Source organism: Geotrypetes seraphini, chromosome 6 (genome assembly GCF_902459505.1).
Source record: "Geotrypetes seraphini chromosome 6, aGeoSer1.1, whole genome shotgun sequence".
Taxonomy (NCBI): domain Eukaryota; kingdom Metazoa; phylum Chordata; class Amphibia; order Gymnophiona; family Dermophiidae; genus Geotrypetes; species Geotrypetes seraphini.
In genome coordinates this window covers 250,833,584-250,854,189 of record NC_047089.1, presented here as the reverse complement: position 1 = coordinate 250,854,189, position 20,606 = coordinate 250,833,584, and the positions used below count along the sequence as shown (strand labels likewise).

Genomic DNA, 20,606 nt, shown 5'->3' with positions numbered 1-20,606 from the left:
ACCATCTACAGGCAAAGTAGATGGTCTGCGCATGTGTGGGGATCGTTACCTAGCGATCCGTGTCGTCGGATGGGGGCGTGCCTCCAATCACCCCAATTTGCATGAAGGTAGTTGGTGATTCGGTCGGCCTGCCTCCAACCACCCATGGGCCGGACCCGGATCTCCAGGTTAGTGAATCTAGCCCTTAGGGTGCAAATATTCCAGCCAGCGGTGTAGTAAGGGGGGGCAGGGCGGGCAACCCACCCCCGGCGCCATCTTGGTGAGGGCGCAGGCATCTGTCCTCTCCGCACCCCGCTCCTTTCCCGCCACTCACCGTCGCACGTCCCCCGTAACCTCGTGCGAACAGCAACCTCCAACCTGCTGTTGCATCAGTGTCGGCTCTTCCTCTTACGTCACTTCCTGGCAGTGTTTCAGCAATCCTGCCTTTGTCAAGAGCCTATAACAGTTGCTCTGTCTTCTTATAAATGCTTGTGAGGACACAAAGAGAAAACGTGGGAATCGAACGTGGCTATGGCAAGCTGCCAAGGGCCAACCTTGCCATATCCCACGTTTTCAGTTTGTGTCCTCACAAGCATTTATAAGAAGACAGAGCAACTGTTATGGACTCTTGACAAAGGCAGGATTGCCGAAACACTGCCAGTGTCGAGTCCTTTTGTTTAATTCCGTGCTGTTCTCCAGTAAAGTGCACATCGCCGGGTGTTCGACATCCTTTGCCTCACGACTTCCCCTCTTCTGGGTCCAGTTATTTGTTCCCTTGGGTTTAGATCAGTGATCTTAAACTCAAACCCTTTGCAGGGCCACATTTTGGATTTGTAGGTACTTGGAGGGCTGCAGAAAAAAAAATGGTTAATGTCTTATTAAAGAAATGACAACTTTGCATGAGGTAAAACTCGCTATAGTATATCAATCTTTTCTTAATTGCTTCTGACAATTTCAGCTATACACAGCTCAAAGCAGTGCAACTTAGAGAAAGTGAAGTTTAGATAGTTTTTCACTTTCTGCATGTTGCACTGCTTTCAGCTGTGTATAGCTGAAATTATCAGAAGCAATTAAGGAAAGATTTAGAAACTATAACGAGTTTTACCTCATGCAAAATTGTGTAATCTAAAGTATCAAGATTTTGATGTACTCCTCTAGGCTTTTTTGTAGACGAGAGAATCAATATCTGACTTGTGTCTGGAAAACTTGTGCCTTAAGTGTCCGGTGGTCACGTCCGCAACCGCCTTCAGCTCTCACCTCCTCCAGCACCGGGAGCAACCACCGCCATCTTACACTGAGCAGTCACCACTAGGAGAGGTGCCGAATTTCACGAAAGTTCACGAGATTACGTACACAAGCTGCACTGCCTCCAAGGGTTACCTTACGTTCTGGAACGTTGCCCGCCTCACGGCTGTAACCTCACGCAAGCGCTTTCCTGCGTCTGTACGCGATTGTCCTCTCCACTCCACCTCACAATCGCGTACAGACGCAGGAAAGCGCTTGCGTGAGGTTACAGCCGTGAGGCGGGCAACGTTCCAGAACAATGGTAACATACCGAGGGCCTCAAAATAGTACCTGGCGGGCCTCATGTGGCCCCCAGGCTGCGAGTTTGAGACCACTGGTTTGGATAGTGACATGCAATTGGAAAAACTGAGGATGTTTCTGACAGAGATTAAAGATTGGACAATTTTCAGTAGATTGCAGTTAAATTCTTCCAAAACAGATTTTTTTTTTAAAACTTTATTCATTTTCAAAACTAAAACACAAGGCCATAAATTATACAGAGGCGAATAACAATAGAAGCAGTTAAATTCCATTAATAACAATGCATAAGATAAATATCCCACCCCTCGCCTCCATCAATTTAATCAAGAAATAATCCAAAAAGATATCCCCCCTCCACCCACCCTCCTCGTCCTGGACATGTATAAACATAAACAAAAGATTTCTAAACCTAGATAACTATGTTGAATTACGAAAGGATGTCAACGGGCCCCAAACCAAATTAAATAATTTGCTTTGACCCAACATATCCGCATTCATCTTTTTGTATTTGTACCCAAAACATAAACTGGCCCACCAAAACGGAAAGTTGAGGCGATCACAATTCTTCCAATTGCGGGTTATCAACTGAATGCCTATCCCTGTCATAATCAAGAAGAGCCTACCTTTGTAGCGATCCATGGGAGGTATGACACGCAGCAATGTTCCTCATATAATTGCCTGGCTACACAGAGATACTTGTCAGAATACCCAACCCTCCATTAACTGGGAAGCAACTACTCTGGTAGCCAGAAATCAAGTTCGTAGTCAAGTTCGTAAGTCAAGTTCGTAGTTCAAGTTCTGGTTCAAGTTCAAGTTCGTAGTCAAGTTCTGGTAGCAAGAAATCAAGTTCGTAAACTACATAAATAAACCTAATCAGTCTTACAGTGCATTCCGCAAATCGATCAAAACCGCCTTATTCGCAAAATTCACGGACTAAAACGGTCCCCCCCTTCAATAGGACTCCCTCACTGTAAACGCCTTTCTTTCTCTAAAGATGCCCCTCACGTACTCAGATATTCGCTTTCCATAGAACTCCAACTCAATGGAAGTTCTAAAGAAATACTCAGATATTCATTACCTATTGAACTCCAAACTATACGTAACTTTCCCTTCTACAATATTGTATTATATTTAGACTCATTGTAGGATACTGTATTTAGACTTATGTATAGTATTATATTCAGACTTATGTATTGTATTGTATTCAGACTTATGTATTGTATTGTGTTCAGATTTTTGTATTATATTGTAGTTAGACTCGTACTATATGGTACTGTATTGTATACAGAATCTTTGTATTGCATTGTATTGTATTGTATTGTATGTTGATTTATTGTATTGTATTGAGACCTCTTGTTGTTCGCTGATTGTCCAGCCTTCTTACACTGTAAACCGCCTAGAAGTCGATTGACTATGGCGGTATAGAAAAATAAAGTTATTATTATTATTATTATTGTTTGGGTATTGCCTTAGATGCAGGTCTTACCCCCAACCAATCATTTATCACATTTTGTGTCATCTTTGGTGCCAAGATGAACCCATGGATCGCCCAAATGATTCTCGAGGCTCCCACTTACCTCGACTTCAGAAAAACACTCAAAACTTATCTATTCAACAAACAAGCCCCGTAACGCCCCTTTTCCGGAATTACCTGGCCACACGTTCGACCCTTCCCCCCCCTTAATTGATCGCTGTCTTCCTGTTCCCCTACCCGCTTCCTTCTTCATCAGCCAAGTTCGGCTAAAGTTGTTGTAAATCCAATAAATTGTGGTAAATCGGCCCATTCGGCCCGTTCGGCCCTTCCCCCCCCCCCTCTATTGACCGCTTTCCTCCTTCTCTCCTTCCCACTTCCGCTTCTTCAGCCATGTTCGGCTGAAGGTGTTGTAAATCCAATACATTGTTTGTAAATCGGCATGTCAATGCGGATCCTAATGTAATTGTTGTGAACCGCCTAGAACTCGATGGGCATGGCGGTATATAAGAATAAAATTATTATTATTATCTTTTTATTACTTACGTCAACTGCAAAGACTTCAGGTGCATTTATCTGAATCCGATTTTGCTCAGTTGCTGCATTTGTCTTGTCACGTATGAATTACCGCAATGGTCTGTTTGTAAGGCTCCCAGTCAAAGAGCCACATCGTACACAAAATGCTGCTGTGAGACTCTTAAAAAATCTTGGTCCTTTTGATCACGTCTCTTCTGCTTTAACTACTGCGCAGTGGCTTCCTATTTTGAAAAAAAAGGTGCATTTTAAAAGTTTTGGTGATGGCTTTTAAGGTTTTTCATTATATGACTCCAAGGCGTCAAATGCGCGCACAATTGCACGCACGACAAATGCATGCATGGAATGGGAGGTGACCTGTCAAATGCGCTCCGACAATCGGATACTATTTTGTCTTTTTTAGGGTTAGGAAGTAACCCTCTTTTTTGAGGGGGATGGGGGGGACCCCCCATTACACTTAAAAGATTCACTTCCTACCTAGTGTTAGGGGTGTCAAAGTCCCTCCTCAAGGGCCGCAATCCAGTCGGGTTTTCAGGATTTCCTCAATGAATATGCATGAGATATATTAGCATACAATGAAAGCAGTGCATGGAAATAGATCTCATGCATATTCATTGGGGAAATCCTGAAAACCCGACTGGATTGTGGCCCTTGAGGAGGGACTTTGACATCCCTGTGTTAGGGTTAGGTTTACATAATGATTATGGGAACCCTTTATATAAGTCGATATCTAGAAGACCCTGATTTGCTCAGACTCCTCAGGCCCAATCGAATGGGAGGGGCTTGAGGTTCCTCAACCCCCTCCCAGGCACGGGGCCAGAGGAGTCTAAGCAAATCAGGGCTTTCCCTCTTTAGTGTGCACATTTGATGGGGTGCAGTTGACGGGGCGGCATTGTTCTGCGTGCACTTGTCTGTGCGCACAATTGTCGGGGCACATTTGTCAGTGTGCCGACTCCAAATTACTGTATATGTCGTTTCCAGAATAACGCATAGTACCAAGATCCATGTCCAGCTGACACCGGGTGAATGTTCTTGCATGTAAATTAGGCACAGATTCCCCCCCCCCATTCTGCTGGCATCTTGAGTGAATGCCCCTGCCCCACACCTTTTGAAGTTGCTCATTCTGGAATTTGAGTGCACAACTTATACATAGGGGTCCTTTTACTAAGGCGCGCTAAATGAGTGAGCGCGTGCTAACCGATTTAACGCACTAAAGATTAGCGCGCGCTAAATGCTAGTGCATTATATTCTATGGACACAATAGCAATTAGTGCGCACTAAATTGGGAAGCGCGCCTTAGTAAAAGGGGGGATAGTGACTAAGGGCAGTTATGTGTGTAAATGCTTAATGGTTCCAACTAGCCATTTATAAACAATAATTGGCTTAGATCCAATTAACAGCCAATTATTGAATTAAGTTGTGCACACAACTGACCTTATTCTATAAATTGCACGCTAACCATAGGCATGGAATGTTGCTACTGTTTGGGGTTCCGGAACCTTGCTTTCTCTTTGAGATTTTGGAATGTTGCTACTGTTTGGTGTTCCGGAACCTTGCTTTCTCTTTGAGATTCTGGAATGTTGCTACTGTTTGGCGTTCCGGAATCTTGTTTTGTCTTTGAGATTCTGAAATGTTGCTACTGTTTGGGGTTCCGGAACCTTGCTTTCTCTTTGAGATTCTGGAATGTTGCTACTGTTTGGCGTTCCGGAACCTTGCTTTCTCTTTGAGATTCTGGAATGTTGCTACTGTTTGGTGTTCCGGAACCTTGCTTTCTCTTTGAGATTCTGGAATGCTGCTACTGTTTGGGGTTCCGGAATCTTGTTTTGTCTTTGAGATTCTGAAATGTTGCTACTGTTTGGGGTTCCGGAACCTTGCTTTCTCTTTGAGATTCTGGAATGTTGCTACTGTTTGGGGTTCTGGAACCTTGCTTTCTCTTTGAAATTTTGGGATGTTGCTACTATTTGGGTTTTTTGCCAGGTACTAGTGACCTGGATTGGCCACCGTGAAGACAGATACTGGGCTAGATGGACCATTCGTCTGACCCACTATGATTATTTTAATGTTTGTTCCCTAGTTCTATATATAGCACTCAAACTTCTATGCTCAAATCTGGGAGCGTGCCCAAATCATGTGCGCAATTCAGTTGCTTAATGAGAAAAGTAGCACCAAATTAGCATGTAATGTTGTTACTATTTGGGGGTTCCGGAACCATGCTTTCTCTTTGAAATTCTGGAATGTTGCTACTGTTTGAGGTTCCGGAACCGTGCTTTCTCTTTGAGATTCTGAAATGTTGCTACTGTTTGAGGTTCTGGAACCTTGCTTTCTCTTTGAGATTCTGGAATGTTGCTACTGTTTGGGGTTCCGGAACCTTGCTTTCTCTTTGAGATTCTGGAATGCTGCTACTGTTTGAAGTTCCGGAACCTTGCTTTCTCTTTGAGATTCTGGAACCTCAAACAGTAGCAGCATTCCAGAATCTCAAAGAGAAAGCAAGGTTCCGGAACCTCAAACAGTAGCAGCATTCCAGAATCTCAAAGAGAAAGCAAGGTTCCAGAACCTCAAACAGTAGCAACATTTCAGAATCTCAAAGAGAAAGCACGGTTCCGGAACCCCAAACAGTAGCAACATTCCAGAATTTCAAAGAGAAAGCATGGTTCCGGAACCCCCAAATAGTAACAACATTACATGCTCAAATCTGGGAGCGTGCCCAAATCATGTGCGCAATTCAGTTGCTTAATGAGAAAAGTAGCACCAAATTAGCATGTAATGTTGTTACTATTTGGGGGTTCCGGAACCTTGCTTTCTCTTTGAGATTCTGGAATGCTGCTACTGTTTGAGGTTCCGGAACCTTGCTTTCTCTTTGAGATTCAGGAATGTTGCTACTGTTTGGGGTTCCGGAACCTTGCTTTCTCTTTGAGATTCTGGAATGCTGCTACTGTTTGAGGTTCCAGAATCTCAAAGAGAAAGCAAGGTTCCGGAACTTCAAACAGTAGCAGCATTCCAGAATCTCAAAGAGAAAGCAAGGTTCCGGAACCCCAAACAGTAGCAACATTCCAGAATTTCAAAGAGAAAGCAAGGTTCCAGAACCTCAAACAGTAGCAACATTTCAGAATCTCAAAGAGAAAGCACGGTTCTGGAACCCCAAACAGTAGCAACATTCCAGAATCTCAAAGACAAAACAAGATTCCGGAACCCCAAACAGTAGCAACATTCCAGAATCTAAAAGAGAAAGCAAGGTTACGGAACCTCAAACAGTAGCAGCATTCCAAAATCTCAAAGAGAAAGCAAGGTTCCAGAACCTCAAACAGTAGCAACATTTCAGAATCTCAAAGAGAAAGCACGGTTCCGGAACCCCAAACCACATATTCAGTAGAAATAGCGGGGGTAATCTTCCCGCTATCATGAAATACTGGGTGAAGGGGGGGGGGGGGGTCCTTTCGAGGGAGCTCATCAATGCACCCGACATGGGAGAATTCATATCAAGTAAAGGTTGTGGTGGATTATCTGTAGAAAAAGTCAAGTGCCTGTCCATGGGACCAGAAACAGCAGGTGTTGAGCTCGTAGGCTTAATTTTCCTTTTCCCCATGATATGACAGATTAAAGTTATACAACCTGAGTTCCCACTCCCTGGCTTCTCGTTGCTCCAAGGGGCTCCCAAGGGGTGGGACCTGCCCCTTAGGGCACGCCCCTTCGGCCACGCCCTGTGGCCGCACGGCTGCGGCCGCAACCTCGGCAGCGGTCTTGAATTTAAAGCAGAGACGGATCCAATGACGTCAGGGGTCCTTCTCTTAGAGTGCCTGTCCGATTCCACCACCGAGCCCTGCCGCTGCTGCGGGAGACACAGGGCAGCGAAAAGAAGTCTCCTCTGACATCCCAACAGGAAAAGAAGCAGCTCCCCAGTATGGCTATTTTTATGTTTTTATGTGAAGTTGGACTCCTACTTTATAGACTTAGGGGCGTGGGGTTAATTTTCTATAGGCTGGCTAAAGTTAGGTGCTGGGATGCTGCATAGAGAAGGTCACAGGGACAGGTGGGAGGATAGATCCCATGGATGGGGACAGAGACAGAGGCTGCGGGAACAGGGAAAAATTTTGTTCCTGTGTCATTCTCTAAAAACCTGAGACTAGTATCAATATGTAAAAATTTAACACATCTTAGACAATTAACAACTGAATTCAATGATTAAAATAAACTACAGAAGCTGGTTTTGGATTTATTTTTCACTTTTATTCAATCTTTACAAAAAAGATCCAGAAAAAGAAAGAAACAAATTAAAACACAAAACAAACAATATCATCAAATTCCACTAGTCCACCTTATGGGAAAACATCAGGTACCATGTCCACTTGACAAGTCAATAATTTAGTAAAATCCAGGCATTCTTTTCCTTGAACTTTTTCTCTATCCTCAATCAAGAAAAAAATCTTAAGAAATCTATGAAATATACCCATATATAGCTCGATTACTTCCCAGGCAATTCTTCCTTGGCTGATTTCCCAGCCAAGGAAGACTCTAATTGAACAGGATCAAGAAACATCTAACGATTGCCTTGGAAATCAATCAGGCATTTACATGGGAATTTAAGAAAAAAAAAAAAGGATGCTCCAATTTCACAGAGCCTAGCTTTTAACTGAAGAAAGGCTTTTCGTCCCACTTGAATAACTTCCCCACAAAATAATTCAGCTTTCTTAGGGACATAAGCTCTCAAAATTATTAATTTCTACTCTTCTGATTGTAAAGTAACGAGAAAAGTTGCTCTCTTGGTGAAAACATCTTTAGAAGATTCCAAAAACTGTGAAACATCTACACTATCAGGAGATGTTATATTATCCATTGCACCCTCTTCTGATGCCACTTTAATTCCCCTAGGAAAGTAATTATCCACAATAACTGACTCTACACATCTTTCAAATACATCTGAAAGGTGTAAGGTGAAAGATAATTAGAGACAACCGATGCCTTACCACCAAACTTGACAGTGAAACGCTCTCAGACTACTTTGCAGACAAAGTAGACAAAATATGGTTTCACCTCGACTGCACCGTGCTACAAACACCATCTCCCCATGATTCAGACAAGATATTTAAAACTACAACTGGCAACCTAACTCCCTTCGAAACTGTCTTCCACGATGACATCACCGAGATATTAGACACTATTCACCCATCTGGCTCAAAGCTAGACCCCTGTCCACCATTTCTCCTAGTGGATGTGAAAGATACCTTTGTAGACTCCATCCTTCCTTTCATCAACACCTATCTACAAACAGGCAAAATGCCCCAAACTGGAAGTCAGCGGTCATCAGACCGATCTTGAAAAAACCCACACTCGACCCTAACATGCCTGGCAACTTTAGACCAGACTCCAAGATCCTTGAGAAAACAGTGTTAAGCCAATTACACTCTTTCATTGACAAACGAGGAGCCCTATCCACCTTCCAATTGAGATTCAGGAAATTCCACAGTACTGAAACCATCCTTCTCAACATCATTGACGACTGCTGGAAACTCATGGATAAAGTAACAATGTCCTTCTGGTGCTGCTGGATCTTAGCGTGGTGTTTGACGCTATTGATCATCTTGAAATTGATATTTGAGATACTGCATTTTGATGGTTCGCCTCCTTCCTAAATAATAGATCCCAAAGCATACTGCTCAACGATAAGCTATCGAAACCAAAAACGATCAAATATGGTATTCCACAGGGGGCTCTACTATCCCCCCTATTATTCAATCTCTACATTAAACCTGTCCTAGACATAGCCTGCAAATACCAAATACAGATTCACTCCTTTGCGGATGACATTCAACTATATCTACCGCTAAGAGAAACCCATGATGCCCTGATCACGAAATTCCTAAACTGCCTTTCAGAGATCAAAAACTGGATGTCCATCAACAAATTACAACTAAATGCCTCCAAAACGGAACTCCTTTGGATCCGCAAACAACACTGCAACTGCAACTACTTTCTACACTGGGACTCAATTACCATAACTGCAAAAGACCAAGCACTCCTTGACTCCAATCTATTGCTTTCCAACCACATCTCTCAGAAAATAAGGAGCTACTTTTCTGAGTCCAACTTCACCTAGCTACTCTATGCCTTAGTCCTCTCCTGCACGGACTACTGCAATGCACTATTCAACGGTCTGTGAAGAACATACGATATCTTCAGCGTGTACAAAGCGCAGTAATCAAACTTCCATCCCCATGACCCTTGTCTCCCAGGCTCTATGGTCGGCTCACTGGCTGCTCGTAGCCAAACGTTGTGTCTTCATGGGTCTGATGCTAGCATTCAAATCCTTGCACGACAAGGCACTGGGCTACATGACGACCCAGTTTCTTCCGTATGTGCGGAACCGGTCCCTCTGCTCCCAGAATGAAATACACCTCAAAACACCGCCTGGTCATGCCCTTCAACTGCAAACTGCCAAACGACGTTCCTACCGCCACTTCATACTAACCCACTGGAATCAACTACCCCCACAGATTAGATCCCTTGAAGGGCTCTTCAACTTTAGGAAAGCAATAAAAACACACCTAATTCCCCCGCCCACGACTGATAGATTACAAAGAAATGTATATTGATACAAGATCCTCGGTATGTGTTGCGTTAGGATAAAACTTGTACCAAGAAAAACTTGTACCGTAACTATTTCAAATTGTAACCTGTTAACTGTAACATAGTAAATGACGGCAGATAAAGACCTGAACAGTCCATCCAGTCTGGCCATTAGTTATTTTCTTTATAAATACATGATTAGATTACCAACTTGTCTCTTCTTTGATATTTCTGGGTCATGGACTATAAAGTCCACCTGGTATTGTCCTAGGTTCCAAATGCTGAAGTTGCCTTCTAATCAAGTCATTGTGACATCACTGCTGAGGTTGGCTCTTAGGCATTGATGGAATGAGGCATTATGACATCACAATCTCAGCTCTGGAATGTTGCTACTCTTTGGGTTTCGGCCAGGTAACATAGTAAATGTCAGCAGATAAAGACCTGAACAGCCATCCAGCCTATCCATTAGTTATTCTCATTAAAAATACATGATTAGATTAACTTGTCTCTTCTTTGATGTTTCTGGGCCATAGAGTAAAGTCCACCTGGTGTTGTCCTAGGTTCCAACTGCTGAAGTTGCCATCCGAGCTCACTCCAGCCTATCCAACCATCCTGTTGTTTGCAGGATATCTACCGTAAAGTCTGACCAGTAACGTCCTCATGTTCCAAGTTAGTGGAGTTCCCGCGATGCCCTCCCCAGTCCATCCTATACCGGCCTTAGTTCTTTAATTTATGCCATTTTTCAAATTAGAGATCCTCTGTATTCATCCCATGCTTGTTTGAATTCCGTCACCGTTTTCTTCTCCACCACTTCCCTCGGGAGGGCATTCCAGGCATCCACCACCCGCTCTGTGAAACTGTATATTATGTATATTAACCTGTATTCTGTCCTGAGCTCTTTGGGGTGGACGGGATAGACATCGAACCATATAACTAAAGTTCAGTAATCTAAGATTACAAGCTCCGGCCCAGTTATCTAATGCTTCCATCTCCATCTGTATACCTAAATTGTCTTAACTAACAGCAGCCAAAGCACCCTGAATTGATTTCAGCTGAGATTCGGCCTTAACCATATGTTGTTCCACTGAATTAAATTGTCATGTTCATCCGTTCTGAACAGTTTCCTCATAGAATTTAGACAGACTAAACAAATTAACTTGAAGAACTGGTTTCCATTCTAAAGATAGTAGAACGTACAGTATGTCTTAAGTCTCCTCTATCTCTATGGCAGGTGCAGCTAGGCGGGAACAGGAAGTCACTCCAACTTCCTGTTCCCGCATATCCTGCAACTGCCATAGAGACAAAGGAGACTCAATCAGACAGCTGTCCAGCAGTGCTAGCGTATACGGCAAAGCACAGTTGTCATTGTAGGTAGGCGGACCAGGAGGGGAGATGTGGAGAGAGGGAAGAAGGAGAGAGAGTCCAACTGTGGGAATGAGTTTTTAAGTGTATTAAAAATTTGTTATAAAGCCTGTGGTACTACTGCGGAATGGTCCACCGTTCCCACTGCATTCCCAGGGGAGGAGGGTTGCCAATTTATTTTTTTTTTGGGGGGGAGGGGTAATGGCCCTGTGGTCCTCCCATTGTTTACCTGTGTTTGACATTAGTTCCCGTGTGAGGCAAAAACCTGAGGACTTCTCATGGTTCGGAATGCCAGAAACGAAAGAATTCTTTTGCTTATTTTATTTTTCATCCTCATTGGCTTTCCTTTAGAATTGAGATTCTACTTGACCCCTGAGGAAGATGTTCCAGTCGAAACACGGACCATGTTTGGTCCCCATCTCTTAAAGCATATGTGGATTCTGCTTTTGTAATATAATTCTAAGAACATAGGAACATAAGACTAGCCTTACTGGGTCAGACCAATGGTCCATCAAGCCCGTTCTCACGGTGGTCAATCCAGGTCACTAGTACGTGGCCAAAACCCAAAAAGTGGCAACATTCCCTGCTACCGATCCAGGGCTTGCAGAGGCTTCCCCCATGTCTTAATAACAGACTATTGACTTTTCCTCCAGGAACTTGTCCAAACATTTCTTAAAACCAGCTACATTACCCGCTCTTACCACATCCTCTGGCAATTTGTTCCAGAGCTTAACTATTCTCTGAGTGAAAAAATATTTCCTCCTATTGGTTTTAAAAGTATTTCCCTGCAATTTCATCGAGCATCCCCTAGTCTTTGTCATTTTTGATGAAGTGAAAAATCGATCCACTTGTACCCGTTCTACTCCACTCAGGATCCTACATCATTTTATTGACCGAATAAATGCAGTCAGCTGGTGCGGGTGACTCTCCTGCTCATCAACGTCTCTCTTCCTGCAGTACCCCCTCCCCCCCTTCATGGTAGCTGCAGGTTCAGGAGAACCTCCACACATGCACAGACGTCAACATGACGATGTCGATGTGACGAGAGAGACATCAATGTCGACATCCGCGCATTTCCGGATGCCCTTCAGCCGCGGTGCCAAGTTTAGTGTGCCGCGGTTTTAAATTGGATTGTGGGACACTTCTTTAGAATAAACATTTCTTACAAAGTCTGAGCCTCCCTCAGCCCCTGACGGCGATTTCTGGTAAGTTCTCTATAGTAAGCAGTTATTATAAAGTCTTAGAGGAAAATAATTTTGGCGGTAAAACCCGAAGGGCCCCTGCCGCGCCCATAAATGTAATGATTTTGCAAAGATGAGTCATTTTGAAAAAAGATGGCGCCTGCAAATGAGGTTCGCGGAGGTTCACAGAGGGTCAACAAATTTACATGAGATGAGTCGCTGGTGACAGTGATCGGAACATTCACAGAACAGACCACGGTACGAGGCGTTCACGTGCGCATGTGCCGGGAACAACTCTGCTGTAGGCACATATATCGCGTGTGTGGCTTATTGGAGCACAATATATGAATACATCATAGGTGCGCGTCACATATGACTGTAGCCATTAGGCGCTCATGTCGCAAAAGAGATAAAAGCCCAGCGTTACTATAATTTATGGGAATGGCGTACTTTCATTTTTAATTTTATGATGAGCCACAGCCAGAGAAGCACATCTGAGACGTGCTTTGCACAGTACCGGTACTCTCAGACCAGCCGGAAATTTTTGGTCATTGGAAGCTGGCGCCGTGCATGGGGGAATAACCCAGCAATGATAGAGGAACACCTAGAGTGCGGCTTTAAATATTAACGAGCCACTTTAACATTCATGACCTTGTTGTAATACATTTGCACGGCAGAGTCGGAGTCTGCCAGGAAGCGCGGAAAAGACCACGGTGAGCCGTTCCGATAATCAGCCGGTAAAATACTTCCATACTAGACCGGCACATGCTAAAAGGCACTGTGAAAGTTTGGAGAATCCTCCCCATAGGGCTAGATTCACTAAGCAAACCGATTGTGTACCGATCGGTTTGCGACCCCTTTGCGACCCGATTTCCCTCCGACCCGATTCACTAACCTCTGTCCCGATCATCCTCCGATCCGCGCATGCAAATGAGGGGAAACAGCATTCAAATGCAGGCAGGCGGCGAGTCACTAAACAAATCTGGAACACCGACTGGGCTGGCCGATCGTCAAACAAGCGACTGCTGGGGACCATTCGTTCACTGCTTTCCGACTGCATCTCCTGCTCTCTGCCCGGATTTTGCAGCTCTGTGCCCCGGACTCTCCTGCTCTCTCTGCTCCGACTTTGCAGCTCTGTTCCCCGGACTCTCCCGCTCTCTGCCCCGGCCTTCCCCCGCAGTGCGAGCCCGTGGTTTTAACCCGCGGGTTTAAAGCAGGTTAAAATCATGGGCTCACTGGGCTGGCTAAAAAGTTTAAAAAAGTTTTTTTTAAAAAAAGGTCGCTGCTCTTTAAGCATGCGCAGGCCATCTACAGATGGTCTGCGCATGCATTGGGATCACTACAGAGCGACCCGGTCGGTCGGTTGGAGGCGTGATTCCATTCGCCCTCATTTGCATGAGGGCGATTCGTGAATCAGCCCCCCCGGACTCGGATCGGATCCCTCATGATCCGTGCCCTTAGTGAATCTAGGCGGCAGAGCCCTGAGAGCAGTGACAGGAGGCCGCTTCTCCTGTCACTCCTGTCAGGGCTCCATCCGATCCGTGCAATCTGTTGGGGGGCGTGCCTCCGATCACCTCTATTTGCATGCAGATGGTTGGTGAATCGGTCGGCACACGGATCGGAAGGTCAGTGAATCTAGGCCTTAGTTGCTTGTAAGATTCTAAGTTCCATAGAGTAGGCATTTATTAAAAGATTTAAAGCATTTATTCTGAAGGGCAGAGAAGCAGGGCTGGCTCACAAGCAATCAGCGGAGGCACAAAGTAAAGAAATAAAGGTGCATGAGGGAAACGAGATTAGAAAGGGATAATAGAGAGGCAAGTGAAGAGAGAATATCCAGGGTAGGAAAGGAAAGAGATAGCAGAGTTAATCAGGAAACCGCCTAGAGGCAGCCATATAAGCCGAACAGGCCAGTAAGGGACCCACTCTGCTCTCCCGCATATATTGGTACGATATTATCGTATAGTTTGATGCACTTCACATGTGTTAATATCAAGTGTTCCCCCTTTTGGGAACACTCGCATTGTTGGTATTGTATTGTATTATTTTACAAAATCAATAAAAATTCTTTGAACTAAAAAAAAAAAAAAAAAAGATTTAAATCTCCTTAAGTCCCTAACGGGGGAACTCTTGAAAAGCCACGCTTTCTAGTTTGGGGTTTTTTTTTTTAGCGTTATGAAGTGGCTGCACAAATTTCACTAGGAAGCGAGTTCCACACTTTTGTAATTTGGGAAAGTGGGACTGTGCGCCTCGGGAATTTGTATAAACAAATGCCCCGAACCCGGGTATACGCATCTCTCCTGTCAGACTCCGGCTTTGGAGGGGGGGGGGGGGGACCGGCCTGGTGGTGCTGGTGGTCTCCCAGGGCTTTGCTTTTGTGTGGAATTCCCATTTGTTTTCTGCCGCCGCCGCTAACCTGATTGATCTCCAAGGACAGTGACACATTTCCACTTGACATTCTCTCTCCCTCTGTCTCTCTCTCCCCCCCCCCTTTCCCTCCCCTTTCTTTCTCTTCGCAGCCTGAAATGCAGCCTTAACTTTTGTGTGTTGCAAATTGGAAAGGGAAGCCGCATGACAGAGGGAGGAAAGCGGTTCCGAGTAATGGGACTTCTTGTAGCCCCTTGAACAGGATCCGAGTGGGGAGAAGAAAGATTTCTATTACAAAGGTAAGCAGAAGCTTTAGATTTTTTTTTTTAATGTTTCCTCTTTTAAAATTATGATCTGTAATCTTCTGGATTGAGTGTTTGCCATTTAAACACAATTTCTATACTTTCAGCAACTTTTTGGGGTGTATTTAAGCATGTGGCTACGAGGCATGGAATTCCCAAATCATTCTATCCAGAGTTAACAGGGCAAAATCTTTTGCTTTGGGCCACATTGAGGTCCTGTGCATGACCCTGGATTTGGTCTTCAGGGTTGACCATTTGAAACAAGAACCTCCCTCTCCTCAGCCCCTCGACCCTGCAGCTAGAACCCAGTCGTGCACTTCCAGATTTCCCTTGCCCCCCCCCTCCCTCCCTCCCCCCCGCCGGTGGGCCGTCATTAGCCTTTGCCCTGCCACTTTAAAAAGGAGCTGTTTGCTTTCACGACTACGCATATTGGTTTGCTGCCAGTCATCTGTTGGAGCACTCAGAATACATGTGAAACAATAGGCGATATTTATTTCGGGCATTGTATGTCATGCCCTGTGGCATCACTTTTTAATTTGTGAGATAATATTTATCCTAACTTTGATGAGGCGTCTGGGGCGGGAGAGGAAGCTTTGTCGAGGATTGAAGAGTGCTGGTTATGGATTAGGATGGATTTATGGCGGTGGCTTCGATTGGCTGCGAGCTACGAGGAAATCCATGGTGTTTGTCTTGGCTGCCTCACAGAGAAATATATTTAGTAGGCAGCTAGCGTTCCTATAACACAACGAGCATTACAAAGAAGGGCTGCCGGCACATTCAGCCCCTCAGATGCTCAGGTCTGGGCGCTGGTGTCAGTCAGAACCCGCAGGGCATCTCTCTAATCCCGTCTGAATCTTCGTTTTGCAGATGAAAAGATCAACGTTTCACTGGGAGAACGTGTCCTCTGAACTGCTTTCCCACACCGTGGCCGGGCTGGGAGAGGAACTTTAATAGGGCAGCAACAGTGGAGCTTCATGGTTCTCGGTCGCTGGGTCACACCGTACTGGAGATGTGCTTGGACGACAGCGTTTAATTCAAGAAAGAAGAGGTGGGCAGAATTCAGGTGAGTGTGGGGTACAGCTGGGATACAAGCACTGTAGTCAGGGGCGGTGTAGAAGTTTGGGTACCCTAGGCAATTCCGGTCCTCGAGAGCCAGAGCCAGGTCAGGTTTTCAGGATCTCCACCATGAATATGTATGAGATGCAAATCTATCTCAAGCATATTTATTGTGGATATCCTGAAAACCTGACCTGGCTTCGGCTCTCGAGGACCGGAATTGCCTACCCCTGCCCTAAGCGAACCTTCAGCTTTATGCTTCCTCCACTCAATTGACTTTCAATCCTCTAATCTGCATCCCCTCCCCCCACCCAATAAAAGAAATCAAATGGGTATTTGAAAATTGCCCGGCCTTCCAGCATTTGAAAGTAAGTATTGATGGTTCCTTGAGTTTCTGCAACTGTTGTTTTGCTCCGCCTGCCGCTGGCCTTTGATGACCCCCCAGAAGCTGTTGCCCTAGGCGACTGCCTAACCTTGCCTAACGGTTGGGCCGGCCTTAGCTCTCGCGAGGGGTCGTGGCGAGGAGGAGGGATGTAAAAACTCACAAGCCAATCTGCATAAATCAAATGCCACCGCGTGGACGTGAGAGGAGGGAATTAGCGCAGTCACGTTGCGGAGAAAGGCAGAGTGAAGAGCAGATGGTCCGTCAATCGATTCTGGAGACGGCTGGATCACCTGCTTCCTCGATGCTCTTCCCAACAGAGTCTTGTCCAAAACGACCGATGATCTCCAGGGGCCCTGGGGGGTGGGGCCACATGAACCTACTGTCCATCGTTACTTTTGCATAAAAGCCCTTGAAATCTGCTGACCCCATAAGACAGGGGTGTCAAAGTCCCTCCTCGAGGGCCGCAATCCAGTCGGGTTTTCAGGATTTCCCCGATGAAAGCAGTGCATGCAAATAGATTGCATGCATATTCATTGGGGAAATCCTGAAAACCCGACTGGATTACGGCCCTCGAGGAGGGACTTTGACACCCCTGCCATAAGAGTTTTAAAAAAGAACTGCTACCGTGAATTGAGCTTAAATTTGGCACAGAAGTTGCTATACTTCCAAATTATAAATACTAAAAGCGGGGCAGGGCTTAAGAGTATGAGCAGAGCATTGATAATGTGTTCAGGGGTAAGGTTGTACCGATAGGTTGGTCATTTCTAATATTATGTAAGCCGCAAGTCAACATTTGCGGGATACAAGAATCAGTTTGGTATGGTATATAGCAGGGGTAGGGAACTTCAGTCCTCGAGAGCCGTATTCCAGTCGGGTTTTCAGGATTTCCCCAATGAATATGCATTGAAAGCAGTGCATGCAAATAGATCTCATGCATATTCATTGTGGAAATCCTGAAAAGCCGACTGGCATATGGCTCTCGAGGACCGGAGTTCCCTACCCCTGGTATATAGCTTTACCTGGGTATTTTCAGCGATCCCACAAATCTGGAATTCATTGCCATTTAATATAAGAGAAGAAAAAGCACTGAGCAAGTTTAAAAGTCTCCTAAAGAGCTGGCTATTCAAGGACGCTTTCCAATAGATATGTTATAACCTATAATAACTTCAGGAAGACGATCTAGAATTAAGCGGGTACCTGTTCCCCAACCTTCTGTGTCTTGACCCTCCCCTGGTTTTTATTTTTACTTTTATTTTTTTGTTTAGAATTGTATTTATGTCAATTGCTGTCAACCGCTTCCCTCCTTACACGTATTAATGTATTAGTACTGAATGTTATGTTTGTTGGTTTTTTAAATTTTATTCAGTTTTTGAACTTATGTAAATCGCATTGGATTTGGACTATGCGAAGTAATCAAAGACATGAAATAAACTTGAAACTTGATCCAGCTGAACTGGGTCACGGAAGGGATCCATAATGTTATAGGGACGACGTATTCTGATCCGGTGCACGGCGGCTGAGTTGAAAATGAAATCTAGACATGTTGCTTTCCTCTCGGCCATCCTGGGAAGGCTTCCTTTAAATGTGGCTAAAACAAGCCCACTTCCATGCAGCGACGAGGGTGGTTTGAAAAGTTTAGTTAAAAAAAAACCCAAAGCAAGTTAACCCGCGAAGTCTCTATCGAAGGCTATACACTTACCCGCTCTTTTACTAAGGTGCGCTAATCAAATTATTGCACGCTAAATGCTAACGCGTGCATGTTAGTCTATGGACACGCTAACGTTTAGCGTGCGATAATCGGTTAGCGCACCTTAGTAAAAGAGCGGGTAAGTTAACTTGCTGTTTTTTTTTTTTTTAACTAAACTTTTCAAACCACCCTCGTATAGTGCGGAAGGATTAGGGTTACCAGACTTCCGGATTTCCCCGGACGGCTTTTCAAATCCCGGCACGTTGTCCGGGTTTTGAAAAGCTTCCCGCCAAAATCGCATCAGGAAGGGGCATCGACGCGTGCGCAGACGCAACGCAGGCATGCGCGTGACATCATTGCATGGATGCCATCGGGGTGGTGGGGCTGGGGGACGGAACGGGGTGGAACTGGGCGGTCCTGGAGGCGTGGCCATGGGTCTGGAGTTTCCTTCGGGAAAATCTGGTAACTCTCGGAAGGATTATTTCCAGACAGACTGAAGTAGAGAGTTGCGCGGGGACAGAAATCGCACCCATCCCCGCCCGTCCCCGCCAGGATCCTCTCCTTCCCCACCCGTCCCCGCCAGGATCCTCTCCATCCCCGTTAGGATCCTCTCTGTCCCCACCCATCCCCGCAAGGAATTACCTCCATCCCTGCCCGTCCCCATAAAAAGCAGCAATTACTTCTGACAGGATCATCAATTCCACAGTTTCTTTTGTGTTTGCGCTGCTGTTTTCCTTGTGAAATCTCTTTGGTGGAACCCTTTTTTTGTTTTCTTTCAGGTAATTAACTTATAAACCCCCTCTTTTACTAAGGCTGACGTGTCCATTATATTATATGGACGAACCCTGCTTCCAAAGCCTTCCATTCCTGTGGGAGTCCCTTTGGCTAGAGGGGATCCCTGTGGGAGTTCCGTGGGCCAGAGGGGGGTCCCCGTGGGAGTCCCGTAGGCCAGAGGGGGGGTTCCTGTGGGAGTCCCGTGGGTTAGGGGGGATTCCCGTGGGACCCCTGCGGGACCAGCGGGATTCCCACGATCCCCGTTCCCGTGCAGACCTCTAGACTGAAGGGCTTCAATTGACAGGGGACTGCTCGGGGAAGGCACTGTCGATTCTGTTAACCATTCTAGATAGGAGCCTGTGGTCTTCATTGATTTCTGTTTTGGCTCCCCTTCCTTTTTTCAAGAAAATACTAAGAAGCCAAGCCATAATAAACTACAGTTGCATCTTCTGTGGTTCACCCAGGGGTGCTCTGCCCCGCTTGCTACTGCCAATGAGAAGAGATGGAGGGGAGGGGGAGCTGGGAATGTTGTCCACCCATGAACCTTTCAAGGAGAAACCCTGCATGTGGTGTTCCTTTGTAACCTGCACAGAATTGCAGGATGTAGTGAGCATCTAGCTGCTCCCTATGCCTGGAATAAATTACCCGAGTTTGTCCGTCAAGCCCCTTCCCTTCCCTTGTTTAAAAGCAAACTGGAAACCCACATTTTTGATAGAGCCTTCAATCCTTAACCCTACTCCTCTGCCCTCCAACCCAGCCAGTTGATTAACCCTTCACCTTAACTGTATCCATGACATCCAGTTTGTCTGTCTCGTCTGCTTAGATTGTCAGCTCTTTAGAGCAGGGACTGTCTCCTTTGTGATTCCGTACAGCGCTGCGTGCGTCTGGTAGCGCTATAGAAATCATTCATAGTAGTAGTGTGAAGAGTTTCAGTCTTTGGGAGGCAGAGCTGACATTGTGATGTCACAATGCCTCATTCCACCAATAAGAGCCAACCTCATCACTGATGTCACATTGGCTTCATTATCCTGTACTCCCCTCTGCCATCCAACCCAGCCAGCAGATTAGCTGTTCCCCTTAACTGTATCCATGCCACCTGTTTGTCTGCTTAGATTGTCAGCTCTTTGGAGAAGGGACTCTCTTCTTTGTGACTCTAAAGAAATAATTAATAGTAGTAGTAGAAAACCCTCCTGCTGTAGCTGAGATCATTTTCATGCAACTTGCTTTCATTATTTTTATTTTAAAAATGTATAATCCGCTTACAAACCTACCCCGTCTTTTACGAATGCACAACGCGTGTTTTAGCGCCGGCAGCTGCGGTAACTGCTCCAACGCTCATCAGAATTCCATGAGCGTCGGAGCAGTTACTGCCGCTGATGGCGTTAAAATCTGCGCTATGCGTTCA

The 20,606-nt window shown here is 45.4% G+C and overlaps 1 protein-coding gene across 4 annotated transcripts in view; it reads left to right on the top strand.

The window, feature by feature from the left end:
* The window catches only part of NDP (norrin cystine knot growth factor NDP), a 59,621-nt gene that overhangs the window by 14,524 nt on the left and 24,491 nt on the right, over positions 1 to 20,606 (top strand). For 2 of the 4 annotated variants that reach the window (XM_033947738.1, XM_033947737.1), the window contains exons 2-3: positions 15,150 to 15,296; positions 16,167 to 16,362. The gene's annotated coding sequence lies outside the window, so the exon portion shown is untranslated. Of the gene's footprint in view, positions 1 to 11,416; positions 11,462 to 15,137; positions 15,297 to 16,166; positions 16,363 to 20,606 lie in introns of those variants that run through there. The other 2 variants (XM_033947739.1, XM_033947741.1) reach the window with 2 other exon arrangements.